Here is a 16,438-nt window from a genome sequence, read left to right on the forward strand (position 1 = left end):
CTTCTGTTTTTCTTATTCCTTGTTTAATTTTACCGTGACTGTTTTTATTAATACCAGTTCCCTTTCGTTCAGTCACTACGACGTACGTTAGTGACTAACGAATGGGGGTTTCGCTTAGAAGCCAATCATCTTCTTCGTATTCAACAGCGCCCAATGGCATTGCCAATGCCATGGGCATGCGGAATTTGCATGCGTAACTCCGCCCCACCTCGTGGGTATATCAGGAAGTACGCTGGCAACATTGCATTATGTTTCTGCTTTGGAGCCAAGAGGATCTCTTCACTCCTACAAGCCTGATCTGAGTCTTCGACAGCTTTTCGAGACGAGCAGCTTTCCAGAGGCGTTGGTGTTACGGCGCGTTCCAGTGATCATCATACTGCCTGCCTGCTGATCTGCGCAGTGGTCCGCTAGACAGCTGGTGTGTGGTCCCTGGGCGCTTCGGCGTTCTCTGCGAGGCTTTCCTCTCATAAAAGAGCTTACACGTGACGCGTCCTTTTCAGGATGTCTCGTCCGTGTACTTCTGGGTGTGGTCGGTTGCTTTCCTCCTCTGATGGGCACGAACACTGTCCGGTATGTTTGGGCTTTCAGCATGCTCAGACAGCGTTCGTGGATGAGTCATGTTCTCACTGCGGGAACATGACCATCGCAGTGTTGCGGTCAAGACTCCATGACCTTCGTACTGAAGTGAGAGTCCCCTCTACCACACCCCGATCTACTGAGTCCCAGAGGCCCAGTACTTCGGCTGGTGGTCAGGGTGACTTGACGGTTACGGTGTGGAACAAAGCCCCGACGCTCATGCCTCGGGCCACACCCCCGTCTTGCACATTGCAACCCGCGAGCGTTCCGATGCAGATCGCGGGGCCGGCTCCGGCCCCCCCGCGCATCTCGTTTGGCGCTCCGGAGGAGGATGCGATGTCGATCACCGCATCACAAGGTGGGCTCGAGTCCTCTGGAGATGATGACTCGGCTGTGCTGCCGCCCTTGGGCGTGCCAGCATTGCCCGACTCAGATCCAGAGCTGACAGCCATGTTGTCTCGGGCAGCCGCGAGCTTAGGGATCGAGTGGAACCCTCCACCCTGTCCCGAACGCTCAAGGCTCGACGATTGGTTTTTGGGGGCTCGCGCTGACACCCGTCAGTCCTTGCCCTCAATACCTTTCTTTCCCGAGCTGCATGAGGAACTCACGCGGTCCTGGAAGTCCCCGTTGTCTTCCCGCGACCGTTCGGTGGCTTCCTCCGCCTTCTCCGTCCTCGATGGGGCGGCAGCTAAAGGGTACACTGGGATCCCTCCAGTTGAACGTTCTGTTGCGATGCAACTGTGTCCTCAGAGCGCTTCAACCTGGCGTGGTGATCCTAAGCACCCCTCCAAAGCCTGTCGGTTCACATCAACCTTGGTGTCGAAATCGCACAGAGCCGCGGGGCAGGCTGCCGCTTCGCTGCATGCCATGGCGATCCTCCAGGTCTACCAGGCCAGGATCCTCAAGGACATGCACGAGGGTGGAGTTGATCCGGGGCTCTTAAATGAGCTGCGTGCCGCCACCGACCTCGCTCTCCGGGCAACGAAGGTGACCGCACGCTCCCTGGGTCAAGTGATGTCCACAAATGTGGTCCAGGAGCGTCACCTGTGGCTGAACCTGGCCGATATGCGGGACACCGAGCGGACCCGGTTCCTCGATGCCCCCATATCCCAGGCCGGCCTCTTCGGCGGGGCGGTTGAGGACTTCGCCCAACAGTTCTCAATCGCCCAGAAGCAGACTGAGGCTATCAAACATGTACTGCCCCGGCGGCCAGCTGCTGCCTCCACCCAGCCGCCGGCACAGTCGCCTCAGTCTGCTCCACGCCGAGGACGCCCTCCTAAGGCTCCCGCCCCTCCCACCCGGTCCAAGCAGCAGCCTTCACCCGGGCCGGGTCGCGGAGGAAGCCGTAGGAAGGCGTCCAAGTCCCCTCAGGCCGCCCCGCGCCCCGCTAAACGCCAGGCCAAGCGGCGCTCCTGAGACGGACGGCTCAGGGATGGGAAATTCTTTCGAGGAGATGGTAGCAGGACCACTCCTTCCCCCGGTGGAGGGCCGGGGGAGAATCCTTTGTTCAGCTGCTGGCCCCCGGGTCAGCAGCACCCTATGTTGGTCAAAGAAAGAATTAACACTCCCATCCCTGAGCCCACAGAGTCCGGTGATGACGGTGCGCGCCACCCACGGGTCCCGCCACTCGCATCCCACTCTGTCGCCAGCCTCCTGGCAGAGCAGACCCCAGTGGAACGTGCGTCCTTCCCTGGACTCCTCTGTCAGGACGCAGCTGTCAACCGTGCCCCCGCACCGGGACGCCCCACAGCCTCCCATGTCCGGGCCGGTGACGCTGCATCGCTGCAAGCCCACACCGGGTACGTCTGTACACCGTATGACCCCGCTGGTGCAGTTTCTGGATGTCTGGCTTCAGCTTCCAGGGCTGTCCCGCTGGGTCGAGCGGACCGTCAGGCGCGGCTACGCGATTCAGTTCGCGCAGGTTCCTCCCTGCTTCCGGGGAGTCCGTTCCACCATGATCGGGGCCAACGCCCCCGTCATGCGAGCGGAGATTGCCACCCTACTGGCGAAGGGTGCGATCGAACCTGTCCCTCCAGCCGAGATGAATTGCGGGTTTTACAGCCCGTACTTCATTGTACCCAAAAAGACCGGTGGGCTACGGCCAATCCTGCGTTCGTCCACACGATTGGTTTGCAGCGATCGACCTGAAGGACGCCTACTTCCATGTCTCCATTTTGCCTCGACACAGACCGTTCCTACGGTTTGCTTTCGAGGGGCGGGCATATCAGTACGCGGTTCTACCATTCGGGCTATCTCTGTCCCCTCGCGTCTTTACGAAGATTGCCGAGGCAGCCCTTGCGCCCCTTCGGCAGCACGGGGTCCGCATCCTGAACTACCTCGACGACTGGCTCATACTGGGTCCCTCTCGAGAGCAGGTTTGCGGACACAGAGATTTGGTGCTCCATCACCTAGCCCGTCTGGGCCTTCGGGTCAACTGGGAGAAGAGCAAACTTTGCCCCGCGCAGAGGATCTCTTTTCTCTGTATGGATATCGACTCGGTCGCCATGTGCGCGCAGCTTTCGAGCGAGCGTGCGCAGTCTCTGCTGACTTCCCTTCGACAACTCGAGGGCAAGAGTGCGGTTCCACTGAAATGGTTTCAGAGGCTCCTGGGGCATATGGCATCTGCAGCCGCGGTAATGCCGCTCGGATTGCTTCATATGAGACCGCTTCAGCACTGGCTACGCGATCGAGTCCCGAGATGGGCATGGCGGTCTGGCACGCTCCGGGTCCCAGTGACCCGGGCCTGCTTACAGACACTCACCCCGTGGTCGAACCTCAAGTTTCTACGGACCGGAGTGTCCTTAGAACGAGCTTCCCGGCATGTTGTTGTGACAACAGATGCATCATCCACGGGCTGGGGTGCCATGTGCAATGGACAAGCAGCCGCGGGCTCCTGGACAGGACCCCAGCGCCTTCTGCATGTCAATTGCCTCGAGTTACTGGCTGTACGGTTCGCCCTGCACCGCTTCCGAGCGTTGCTGAAGGGTCAACATGTGCTAGTCAGGACAGACAACACGGCCGTAGTAGCGTACATCAACCACCAGGGCGGTCTACGCTCCCACCGTATGTCTCAACTCGCCCGCCATCTCGTTTTGTGGAGTCAGAAGCGCCTGAGGTCCCTTCGTGCTGTCCACATCCCTGGAGACCTGAACTGTGCAGCCGACGAGCTCTCACGGTTTCAGCCTCTCCCCGGAGAGTGGAGACTCCACCCCCAGACGATCCAGCTGATATGGGAACGGTTCGGCGACGCACAGGTAGATCTGTTTGCCTCCCAGGACTCTTCCCATTGCTCCCTGTATTATTCCCTGACCGAGGGCACCCTCGGCACGGATGCACTGGCGCACAGCTGGCCGTCAGGGCTACGCAAGTATGCGTTTCCCCCAGTGAGCCTTCTTGCACGGGTACTGTGCAAGATCAGGGAGGACAAGGAGCAGGTCGTCTTGGTCGCCCCGCTTTGGCACGGCCAGACCTGGTTCCCAGAACTCTTACTCCTTGCGACAGCCCCTCCCTGGCCTATTCCCCTGAGACCGGACCTCCTTACTCAGAGACGGGGCACCTTTTGGCACCCGCGTCCAGCGTTCTGGAAGCTCCACGTGTGGCTTCTGGACGGGACACGGTAGGTTTGAGTAGCCTTCCACCTGCGGTGGTCGCTACCATCACTTCCGCTAGAGCTGAGTCTACACGACGTCTCTACGCGTTGAAGTGGAACCTCTTCGTCACATGGTGCTCTTCCCGCCAAGAAGACCCCTGGAAATGCCCGATCGGGTCCGTGCTATCGTTTCTCCAGGAGGGGGTGGAGCGAAGGCTGTCTCCCTCCACCCTTAAAGTGTACGTGGCCGCAATATCTGCCTACCACGATCTCCTGGGAGACAAAAAGGTAAGTCAGCACGACCTGATCATCAGGTTCCTGAGGGGGGCGAGGAGACTGAATCCTCCTCGCTCTCCTCTCGTTCCCTCTTGGGACCTCTCAGTAGTCTTAAGTGCTCTGCAGAGGCCTCCCTTGAGCCTTTGCGGTCGGCCGAGATTAAGTTCTTGTCTATGAAGACGGCTCTGCTGACCGCATTGGCCTCGCTTAAGAGGGTCGGGGACCTGCAAGCATTTTCGGTTGACGAAGCGTGCCTTGAGTTCGGGCCGGCTAACTCTCACGTGATCCTGAGACCCCGGCCCGGATATGTGCCCAAGGTTCCTACCACTCCGTTCCGAGATCAGGTGGTGAACCTGCAAGCGCTGCCTTTGGAGGAGGCAGACCCAGCCTTGGCATTGCTCTGTCCAGTACGCGCTCTCCGCGCCTACGTAGACATGACGCAGTGTTTCAGGACCTCAGACCAGCTCTTTGTCTGTTATGGTGGAGAGCGGAAGGGAAGCTCTCTCTAAAAACAGAGGTTGTCTCACTGGATAGTGGACACCATTGTTTTGGCATACCAGCAGCAAGGCCGACCATGTCCCCTTGGTGTGAGGGCACACTCCACCCGGAGTGTGGCCTCCTCTTGGGCTCTAGCGCATGGCGCCTCGCTAACAGACATCTGCAGAGCTGCAGGCTGGGCGACACCCAACACATTCGCCAGATTCTAAAATCTCCGAGTGGAGCCAGTGTCCGACTATGTACTCGCCCCTATGTACTGGCCGGTAATGGGCCAGGCTCAGGTGTCTTCGCTTGCTCGCCATTCCACTCCCAGGACTGGATACGTGCGATATTTTCCTCAGGTGAGCTCCCCGAGAGCCCTGAGCTCCTCCAGCACTGCTTACGCCGACATCAGTTCAGTCTGCCCTTTCGAGCCCAGACCCTCATGTCCGGCCAGGTGCTCCGTGTGCATGGTTCCCCTCCGGCGACCCCCACACGAGTATTCCCACCGTAAGCCTCCTCAGTGAGCAGGTGTCTTTCCCTTGGCAAGCCCCTGCCACCCCTAGGGTTAAAAATCCACCTTCGGCTGGTACCCTAGAGATCTTCCATATGCAACCCTCAGCGGGTCATATGTGTATTCTCTAAGTCCTCCCTACGGTAGGCATCTTGGCATTCCCTCACTGGGATATGCTTCCCAGTGTACCTTGGTATTCCTGTGATAAGTGGGAGTCCTACGGCCTTAAGTGGCAGGTCTCACACTTACGCAGGGCACTGGATGACAGTTGAGTGGCGTTGTTGAATAGGATCCCCCATTCGTTAGTCACTAACGTACGTCGTAGTGACTGAACGAAAGGGAACGTCTCGGTTACGTATGTAACCCTCGTTCCCTGAGGAGGGAACGGAGACGTACGTTTCCTTTGCCACGTCAGCTGTGCTGCCTGGAACGCGGAGTTCAGTCTTGGCTCCTGCAGCAGTAACATAATGCGATGTTGCCAGCGTACTTCCTGATATACCCACAAGGTGGGGCGGAGTTACGCATGCAAATTCCGCATGCCCATGGCATTGGCACTGCCATTGGGCGCTGTTGAATACGAAGAAGATGATTGGCTTCTAAGCGAAACCCCCATTCGTTAGTCACTAACGTACGTCTCCGTTCCCTCCTCAGGGAACGAGGGTTACATACGTAACCGAGACGTCTCATGTAATTGTTTTCCAGCTGCCTGTAAGACGTATTATGAATCGACACACCGGAGCTTCAGATACAAACAACCTGAACTTACATAGCAGGCGGAAACTGAGAAGTTTAGCTCGGAGTCGATCAAGAAGAAAAAGGGTAAGATTTATTATATTAGATCCGTTTTTTGTCAATGTGAGTATTTTTCAGGTTGCTTATTGTCTTTATGGATTGTATTACAGTTGCTGGAAGCGAGAGTGTGCTGGATGAGGTGGACATTTGGAAGTCCGCGACCATTGAACTCATATCTGACGAGGAAGACGGCTTTGTTGACGGGGTGTCTGGATGGATTGTGCGGCCACCGCGCTCTCCTAGCCTGGAGCTCGCCGAACTTTACATTACATTACGAGACATTACTGCTGCACTGTACATAGTTGTGTGTTTAACAATAAAGCTCTTTCTTTGAGTAAACCGCTGTGTTTTATAAATTAAGCCCTTTCTTTGAATGAACAGCTGTATGCTTATAAATGAAGCCCCTTGTTTGAATAAACGGCACGGTCCGTATAATTTTCCCATATATTCCTTGATGGTATGAATACTTCATAGCACAATAACATTAATATAAAACAAATTATTACAACATAAATTATATATTTATTATTATTATTGGGGTTTACATTTATAATGAGCCAGGGGGACCAATAATGATTGGTTTGCAGTGATCTGCCAACCAATCACGAGGGATTTTTCTTTTTTAAATGTAGTGGCTTCAGCCAATAGTGAGTGAGTAAATTCAAGTCTGGCCGTTGACTCTCTGGTTTCGCTGCTATTCATATGCAAATTAGAGGCGTCGCACCTCCGCGGGCTCTCTCAGCGGGGGGATCTCCACCTACGTCATGGTTCGTTTACGACGTTCGCTGCCTCTAAATTGTCGAAAACTGCCGAAAATTAGGGAGATTTCCGGGAGTATACAGGCGTTTAAGGGGTCGAAAATCCCACTTTTCATGCAGTGAGGATTATGGGAAATGTAGTCTTTGATGGAATGACAGTCCGGGGTGAATTGTACCTAACCTAGGTATTTTTACAATATATAAATTATTAATAACATTTGTACTTTACTGGATTGTACATTAACTATGAATATGAATAATATATATATATATATATATATATATATATATATATATATATATATATATATATATATATATATATATATATATATATATATATATATATATATATATATATATATATATATATATATATATATATACACTCACCTAAAGGATTATTAGGAACACCATACTAATACTGTGTTTTACCCCCTTTCGCCTTCAGAACAGCCTTAATTCTACATGGCATCGATTCAACAAGGTGCTGAAAGCATTCTTTAGAAATGTTGGCCCATATTGATAGGATAGCATCTTGCAGTTGATGGAGATTTGTGGGATGCACATCCAGGGCACGAAGCTCCTGTTCCACCACATCCCAAAGATGCTCTATTGGGTTGAGATTTGGTGACTGTGGGGGCTATTTTAGTACAGTGAACTCATTGTCATGTTCAAGAAAACTATTTGAAATGATTCGATCTTTGTGACATGGTGCATTATCCTGCTGGAAGTAGCCATCAGAGGATGGGTACATGGTGGTCATAAAGGGATGGACATAGTCAGAAACAATGCTCAGGTAGGCCGTGGCATTTAAATGATGCCCAATTGGCACTAAGGGGCCTAAAGTGTGCCAAGAAAACATCCCCCACACCATTACACCACCACCACTAGCCTGCACAGTGGTAACAAGGCATGATGGATCCATGTTCTCATTCTGTTTACGCCAAATTCTGACTCTACCATCTGAATGTCTCAACAGAAATCGAGACTCATCAGACCAGGCAACATTTTTCCAGTCTTCAACTGTCCAATTTTGGTGAGCTTGTGCAAAGTGTAGCCTCTTTTTCCTATTTGTAGTGGAGATGAGTGGTACCCTGTGGGGTCTTCTGCTGTTGTAGCCCATCCACCTCAAGGTTATGCGTGTTGTGGCTTCACAAATGCTTTGCTGCATACCTCGGTTGTAACGAGTGGTTATTTCAGTCAAAGTTGCTCTTCTATCAGCTTGAATCAGTCGGCCCATTCTCCTCTGACCTCTAGCATCAACAAGGCATTTTTGCCCACAGGACTGCCGCATACTGGATGTTTTTCCCTTTTCACACCATTCTTTGTAAACCCAAGAAATGGTTGTGCGTGAAAATCCCAGTAACTGAGCAGATTGTGAAATACTCAGACCGGCCCGTCTGGCACCAACAACCTTGCCACACTCAAAATTGCTCAAATCACCTTTCTTTCTCATTCTGACATTCAGTTTGGAGTTCAGGAGATTGTCTTGACCAGGAACACACCCCTAAATTCATTGAAGCAACTGCCATGTGATTGGTTGATTAAATAATTGAATTAATGAGAAATTGAACAGGTGTTCCTAATAATCCTTTAGGTGAGTGTGTATATATATATATATATATATATATATACACACACTCACCTAAAGGATTATTAGGAACACCTGTTCAATTTCTCATTATATATATATATATACAGGAGGCTCCTCAGGACGCTAGTCTCTCTCTCCCACGCTGGTGTCCTCGTGGGTCCAGGAAGGGGGTACGGAGGGACTCCTGCGCCGCCACAGACGTGAGTCACCGGACCCGCGGTCTGGAATGGAAACGCACGCACAACGCCGCTGATGGGCTAGGACGCCGGGCAGCTAATTCACCTCTGCTGCCGAGGTTGAAGAGGACGAGCCGTCGCTTCGAAGCCACCGCCCATCGGGCCTCGGACCGGAGGGAAGGGCAGGCGGCCGTCGGACCCCTGCCTCTCACCTGGACCCATCCTATCCACACACTACCCTTCCTTCACGTTTCCCGGGCATGACAAGGACACCAGATCCGCTGTTTTGTTGGACACTATTTCCCCCTTTTGAACATTTTATGTTTCTTTATGTTAATAAATGCCACTTTGAGGCGTGACGCCACACCTGTCTGTCGTTTGCTCCTCCCTATATATATCAGTACAGAATAACCTTTAAAGAATTAATTTAAAATCGACTGATCCGTTCGTCCAACGAACCGACAGTACTTTCTTATCAGTTCTACCAAAGTTTTATTCTTTCTATCAAATCTTCAGATTCTCCGGCCAGGGTGAAGATTTTTAGAAACTCCGGTTACAGCGTTGTCGTGTAGATGGTGAAACCGGAGATTTCGGCTTGTTAAGTCGAAGTGTGTGCCATTCTCTCGTTTGTTTGACGTCAGATTGTGCGCCGTTATCGCTTTTGTTTACACGAGTGGAGTCTATGCAATGGCGGACGTAGCTTTTAATAACTCTGCTAACAGCGCTTATCACATGTATACAGATACATGCGCAGTTATCTCATTGTATTGCAGAACAGAGGCACCAGAATGCAATAATACAACATAGTAAGGCTAGTGTGTGAAGCTTCAGTCCACTTGGGCCCTGCCCCTGTGTATGTACATTTACCTGTCATTGAGTCAAAAGTAAACTTGTAGAAGGGTTTCACTGAGCCCATGGCATCCCTCAGTGCATCGGTGCCGTGGATAGGACCCATGTGGAAATCAGGCAGCCAGTCATAGCGCGGTTTTGCGTTTTCATGTGGACAGAGAGGCTGGCAGTGTCAGATCAACTGCAGCAATGAGCAATTAATCACGTTTTAAGATGATTTTAGGCAATAGGCTGAAAAATGCATTGTAGTTTGAGAGTGTCAAACCAACTGCAACAATGAACAATTACACAGTTTAAGAAGATTAGGCAAAATGGCTGAAATATCATATATAGAGTATATATCACTAATAATATAATTTAATGGTTTATCACTTTTGACCAATAGGTGGCACAGTTACGAAATTGATGTGGTGTGGTCAGAATAAGGGAACAATGCCACATGCAAAGATTGATGCCAATATGTCAAAGCATTGCAGAGATACAACGTCAAGTCATTTTGGCATCATGCCTCCAATTCGTCGCAATGATATATACAAAAACGGTTTTGCCTATAAACGCAAAATCCATAATATTTTGTTGGCACAGCCTGAAGATGATACGATAAAATTTTGGTGAAAATCGGACAAACGGCCTAGGAGAGTTTGAAGAAGTAGTTTTTTAACAAATAGCAAGATGGAGGACAGGAAGTTTGACCAAATATGGCAAAATGTATATCTATGTTCTCAGCAGTAGCCAAGGAATGTATTATGACCAGTTTCATTATTATAGACACATTTATTCAAAAGTTATTAGCCTTTTTGTATATCTTGTTATACATTTTGACCACAAGGTGGCGCTGCCCTGAAACCTTTTGAGTACCTTCAAGGCATGGTGCAGAAGAAACATAACGAGTTTCGTAATTATACTCCAAAAGCCTAGAATTTTTTTTTTTTTTCATAATCCTGTATTTCATGTTTTTTCTATTAGGGGAGAGCAACCTAACGCTTTTTGACTTTCTCAGTTTGTGTAAATCCACTTGGAGTTCAGAGTATTTATTTTTTCCCAAATTAATTGCACACATGTCTAGTACAATTATGTGGTTTTGTTTCATTAATACAGTGTATACTTTTTTCTTGATTTACCCCTAAAGAATGGAAGTGAAACGTGACAACATGCCCCATAGGTGGGGTACATTGTAACATATGGTGGGGCACAATGTAACATGACCAAATAACAGCTTAAAATGTTACCTGATATAATCAAAAAAATATACAAGACAAACTAAAATATTTTGTCAACAAAATAAAATTATTAACTTTTTAAAATAAAATAATGGCATTTTTTAATCATTTAAAATATAAGCATTTTTGAGTTTGACTACAAACACATCGCTAAATACAGCTATACAGCATAGTTCAAAACATAATAATAATTAATAATTTCGGAACATTGACTCTCAGTCATTATTCACCCTTTTCTCATAGTTCCTCAAAAAAGTATATAATATAATGGCATATTTCTAATAGGGGCTCATTGTAACGCAGTGTTACAACGCACCCCACCTGTGCAACTGGGATTTAAACCGCAGCTTGTGTCTTCTGCTGGTTAGATCAGCATTAAAGAACGATCTCAACTGTTAAATAACAGATGTAAGATTAAAATAATATCGGATTTGTCTTATTTTAAATAAACACAAAAAACAGAGATGAAAACTAAACTTAAGTAAGAAATTTACTTTTGCTATGGTTAAATACATGTTCAGTAATATCTTCCAGAGATTTTTTAATTTTGGCACTATTTGTTCTTGAAATAATGTTGATATGGCAACTAGAAATTACCCTAAATTTAGTCATTCTGGCATGTGTGGAAAGGGTTAAAACATGCGTGTTACAACTAACCCCGCATTAGGTTGTGCCCCGCGCTCCCCTATTGTGCCACCAAGAGATATGATACCACCATTTTTTTATGTGTCCTCGGAGTGAGCCCATACATATGTGTGTCGATTTTGGTGAAAATATCTAATTTTGTTTTTGAGTTATAGACATTTATATGAAAAACACATAAAAAATGACTGACACCTGACTTTGATTGGATTTTACTTCCCCTTATTGTCAATATTTTGACATTTGGGTATTAACACTTGGCTATCGACCTATGTTTCAGAACTTCTGACGCTGGTTTCGTCTTGGTCAGACTAGCAGTTTCGAAGATATCCGCTAATGTTTTTTTAGCGCTAAGTTACCATGCTGTGAAATCTGGCAAGTCTGGTATCGTTGGACTTGGCAAGGATTCAGGAGACAAAAAAAAGTTACTCCTATGAAAACAAGTCAACCACACCCAAAGTTATAAGCATGGGGGGGGGTCTCCACTAGGTGGCGCTGTTTCTAAACTACTCAGGCTACCTCAGGACATCGTTGTGATGACCCATACTGAGTTTTGTCAACCCTATGTCAACCTAAAATGTAGAAGCTGTCTCGTTAGATTTTAGCTCAGCATTTTATGTAATGGATCATAAATTATTGCTGGATAAATTGATTGTTTAATATGTGACAATGTTTATGTTATTATGGAAGTTATTCAGATTTTGATATTTTCCCCCATCTAGCGGTGAAAAGGTATATGACCATCCAGTGAATTTTAGTTTCTGTTCCTCTCAATTCCGATTTCGTTTCAACTCCTACGGTGGCCGATTTAGTCCAAGATTAACATGGCTTCCAGTTCGACCTCGTCCACATTCGACACGGTGCCTGTGGGATATTCTGTGCGCAGTGGGATGGTTGGAACTCAACTGGCCTAATTATTCGGCTAGAAAGAACTGCAGCTAATCCAGAGTGAACTTTGATGATAGTAATGTTTATTCAGTCATCCAATTGCAAGGCATAAACAGGTTTGCGTGGATATGTACATAAATGTGGTTTCTGTGAGAGAACAAATAAGGATGGTCAATATACATGATAATGACATGACAGAAGATACACAGTTAAGAACTGTATAACTATACTTATAAGTTACATTTGTATAATGTAACTGTAAACCAGAGCTTATTGTACCATATATAGGCGCTATATGCAGCTGCATTAAAAGGAGCTGAGCTGCCGCTGCTGCTAACAAGCGGTGACGGATTACAAAAGTGTGTGCGCAGCTTTAGCACTGCAGTGCGCTCTGTATAGCAATTGTTAATTTGCCGATCAGACCTGATACATATTTCCATCAACATACATTACAAGCAAATATTTTCTATAAACGAATAAACATTGTTGATAACAAAATAACCGAATGATTATTTAAATAGGTGAGCATTACGCTATTGTATGTTGACACAAAAATACTTCTGAGGTGACATCAACTGAATTACGCGATGACACACTCTGAAACACATCTACAATGACAATAACTATTATTACTTACGGTGTTATTAACGCACAGAAATACCACACAAGGAAAAACAGACTTTTGAGGAATAAACAAGCCAGGAAAACTCCGTATAACTCTGTTACTGGACGCCGCTGAGATGAAAACTCTCTGCGCATGCACCAGACAAGTCTGAACAAGTTGACGCGCACATGCGCGAGGCAGGGAATTTTGTACAGTGCCATCGCGTGTTAAAACCGGTTAAAACGCGAAAGGCGAAGCTTTAATTTACGGGTATGTCCCTCTTTGGCTAATGTAATTTCAAGATGGAGGGGTAACATGGCGACCACCGTTAGATCCCATTACCTTGTGTATTTTCAATGGCATATTATAAACTTACGAGAATACTTTATTACTTGAAAGAAGTAAATATGCATTAATGAGCACATATATTTTTGAAAGAACTAAGTGTTTTTAGCTAAGAATAGACAGAAAAGTTACACAGTGTAGCTTTAAAGAGCAATGTGGTGTTCCTCAAGGAAGTTGTTTAGGACTATTATTATCATCATTATTTTATAAATGATCTTCCTCCTGTTTTAAACTGTGCACAGACAGTCATGTATTTTGTTTTGAAAACCACTGCACAACAATGGACTATAATATCTGGAGGAATGAAAATATGGAATGATTTACTATCAGATATTATAAAATGAGTTTTAAAAGGAAGGAAAATTTAATGGGATTTGTATGTTTCATTTTATTGTTGTTGATTTAATTAGGGCCCGAGCACCGATGGTGGTCTACATGACAATATTTAGTCAGTTATAGTGCCACCTGTGGGCAACAGTAAACTGTGATTAACTCCTCATTAAGATTGAACCAGAATCATATTTGGTCAGTGTAATCTTAAGCCTTAGTGATGTTAAATTTCAAAGATCTTGAGTTTTGTTGAACTGAGTTTTGAGTTTGAGTTTTGTCTGTGGCATCCTGACAAAGTCTGATGTTTCTGCAAAATTTTAGTTAGTCATAGTGCCACCAGCTGCTCAAGTCAAGTCACCTTTATTTAAATAGCGCTTTCAACAAGTCCAATTGTTTCAAAGTAGCTTCACAGTGTTAACTATCCAACTATCTAACTATCCAGCTAATTTCAATTTTCATATAGGGTCAATGCGGGCAGAACGGTAATATAGTTTACTGAGCAAGCCAAAGGCAACGGTGGCAAGGAACCAAAATTCCTTCAGGGCCAGAATGGAGAAAAAAAAACCTTGGGAGAAACCAGTTTGGGTGCCAGTTGTCCTCTGGCCGACGAACAAACAGTGTATGATTATAATTCTGGCAACATTACAGTTCAGAAGTCATATTAGATAAATAGATATTCGTAAGATTATTCGATAGATTGGAGTCGTCGTGCTGGAGACGGGTTTAATGAGGGTGTCGTTTAGATGCAGCATTTACAGGGCAGAGTTTAGTTGACACGCTCTCTTCAGACATATCAGGGATGCATTGGTCATGTCCAGGTGCAGGTCCACCATCTGATCTGAACACAGCCCAGTAGCAGGAAGTGTGGCAAATACAAATGATTGATGTAGTCCTCCTATTTTTATATACTTAAATGCATATTGGCCACCGTGCTCTGTGTTCCTAAAGCCCCAAGGTGGTGGTGGCACAGGTGTGAGATCCCTTTCATTGCTCTTGCAGCTTTAATGTAGTTTTGTATTTTTTACTTTTTGGGACCTCATGAAGAGTAGTCACTGCCTAGGTACTGGCTAATGGGGATCCAAATAAACAAATAAACTTAGATCATAGATGGGAAAGAGCATTCACAGCAATACAGGCAATTTAACTAAGGAAAAATATGTTTTTTTTTGACAGTTATAACACATCTCTGCTTTTTTTTAGGTGTCCTCAAAGTGTGCCCATAAATATATGTGTAAAATTTAGGGCTGCAACAACGAATCGATAAAATCGATAAATATCGATTATTAAAAGAGTTGGCAACGAATTGCATTATCGATTCGTTGTGTCGTGTGACTATTATGCCCGTCAATAAGACGCGGAGATGTTTGAGTATAAAAAAAGCACGGTTGAGCGCAAAGCAGAGTGGAAGCGGGCGAGCTGTGCTGTACCCGTCGTACCACGCAGCGGAAAAGCAAACCGAGCCGAGCGTACCAGTCGAAAAGCGCCATTAATAAATCGAAAAAGTGTGTTAATTGCAGCAAAAGCGACGCGACATGGCATGGTGATTCAGCACCTAAAACGAAAACATCTTGGAGTCCTTGATGAGGAGGAAGGGAGATCAACAGCAGGGTAACGTTAATGCTGCCTTCACGTGCTCTCGGAATTATCGTAAATACGAGTTTCCTAGGTAAACATTGCACATGAACGCCCTCACATTTTGAAACTTGAATGCAATGCGCTCGTAATCACGACTTCAGAAGTCGGAATCATCATTAGTCACTACAAAATCCCACTTTTGTTCCGTTTGGAAGTGAGGAGCGTGACGTCCCTCCAGTAGCTCTTCTGGTGCTTGACAAGCATGACAAGTTAGCGTTAGCTTGTTAATAACAGTAGTAAAGCACGGGTGGTATAGTTTGCAAAACTAAAGACAAAACATTCATTTTTCAATCTGTTGCTATGTTAATTTCGTTGACAAATAATTTGTCAGTATTTTAATCAACAACATTTTTCACAGACAAAAACGAGGCGAAAATCAAAACTAGCTTTGAATGACAAAAACCATGACTAATATATATTGTCATTTTCGGTCAGCATTCGGTCTTAAAGTGACAGCAGTCCATTAACCTGCTTCCATTTGTGCTCTTAATATTAATCAAACAACAAAAAGAAAATCACCTCTCTAGTTTTAATAAGGATTCATTATATTTATTATACATTAATTATTTAATCCATATTTAATCTATAAGGAATGTTGTATGCAAGTTGTTATAAAGAATGCATATCATTCATTGAAAATAAGATATTGTGTTCTTCTTTAGGAGGAGTAGTTTTATTTAATTTTTACATAATATTTTTTAATATGTCACAGCAGTTAAATCTGTGTCTGGATTTAATATCATTCATATTAATAGGTTAATACAGTAGATGTTTTCTCCAGGAGTATATAATGGGTTTGGACATTTTAGAGAAATTCTTAATGCATTACAATTTAACTAAACCCATTAATTTTGTTTGAGAGTGTGTGCATCTGAGTGTAGTGTAGAGAACAAGTTCTAACATCCTGATAAGTTTTCTGATTAGTATTTTTCTTTATATATATATATATATATATATATATATATATATATATATATATATATATATATATATATATATATATATATATATATATACATAATCGTTAGTTGCAGCCCTATTAAAATTTGTTGTAAATATCTCATTTTATTTTAAAGTTTTAGCCACTTATATTTATGAGAGAATTGGCTGCATTGATTGGATGTTTTTTTGCCACTTCCTTCCAAAATGTTAGCTTTTGGTCATTATTGT

At 45.8% G+C, this 16,438-nt stretch overlaps 1 protein-coding gene across 1 annotated transcript in view; it reads right to left on the bottom strand.

The window, feature by feature from the left end:
- The window catches only part of LOC307141310 (endonuclease V-like), a 330,952-nt gene that overhangs the window by 235,015 nt on the left and 79,499 nt on the right, over nucleotides 1–16,438 (bottom strand). The window lies entirely within an intron of this gene.

Source organism: Gobio gobio, assembly GCF_949357685.1.
Source record: "Gobio gobio genome assembly, chromosome: 17".
Lineage (NCBI taxonomy): Eukaryota > Metazoa > Chordata > Actinopteri > Cypriniformes > Gobionidae > Gobio > Gobio gobio.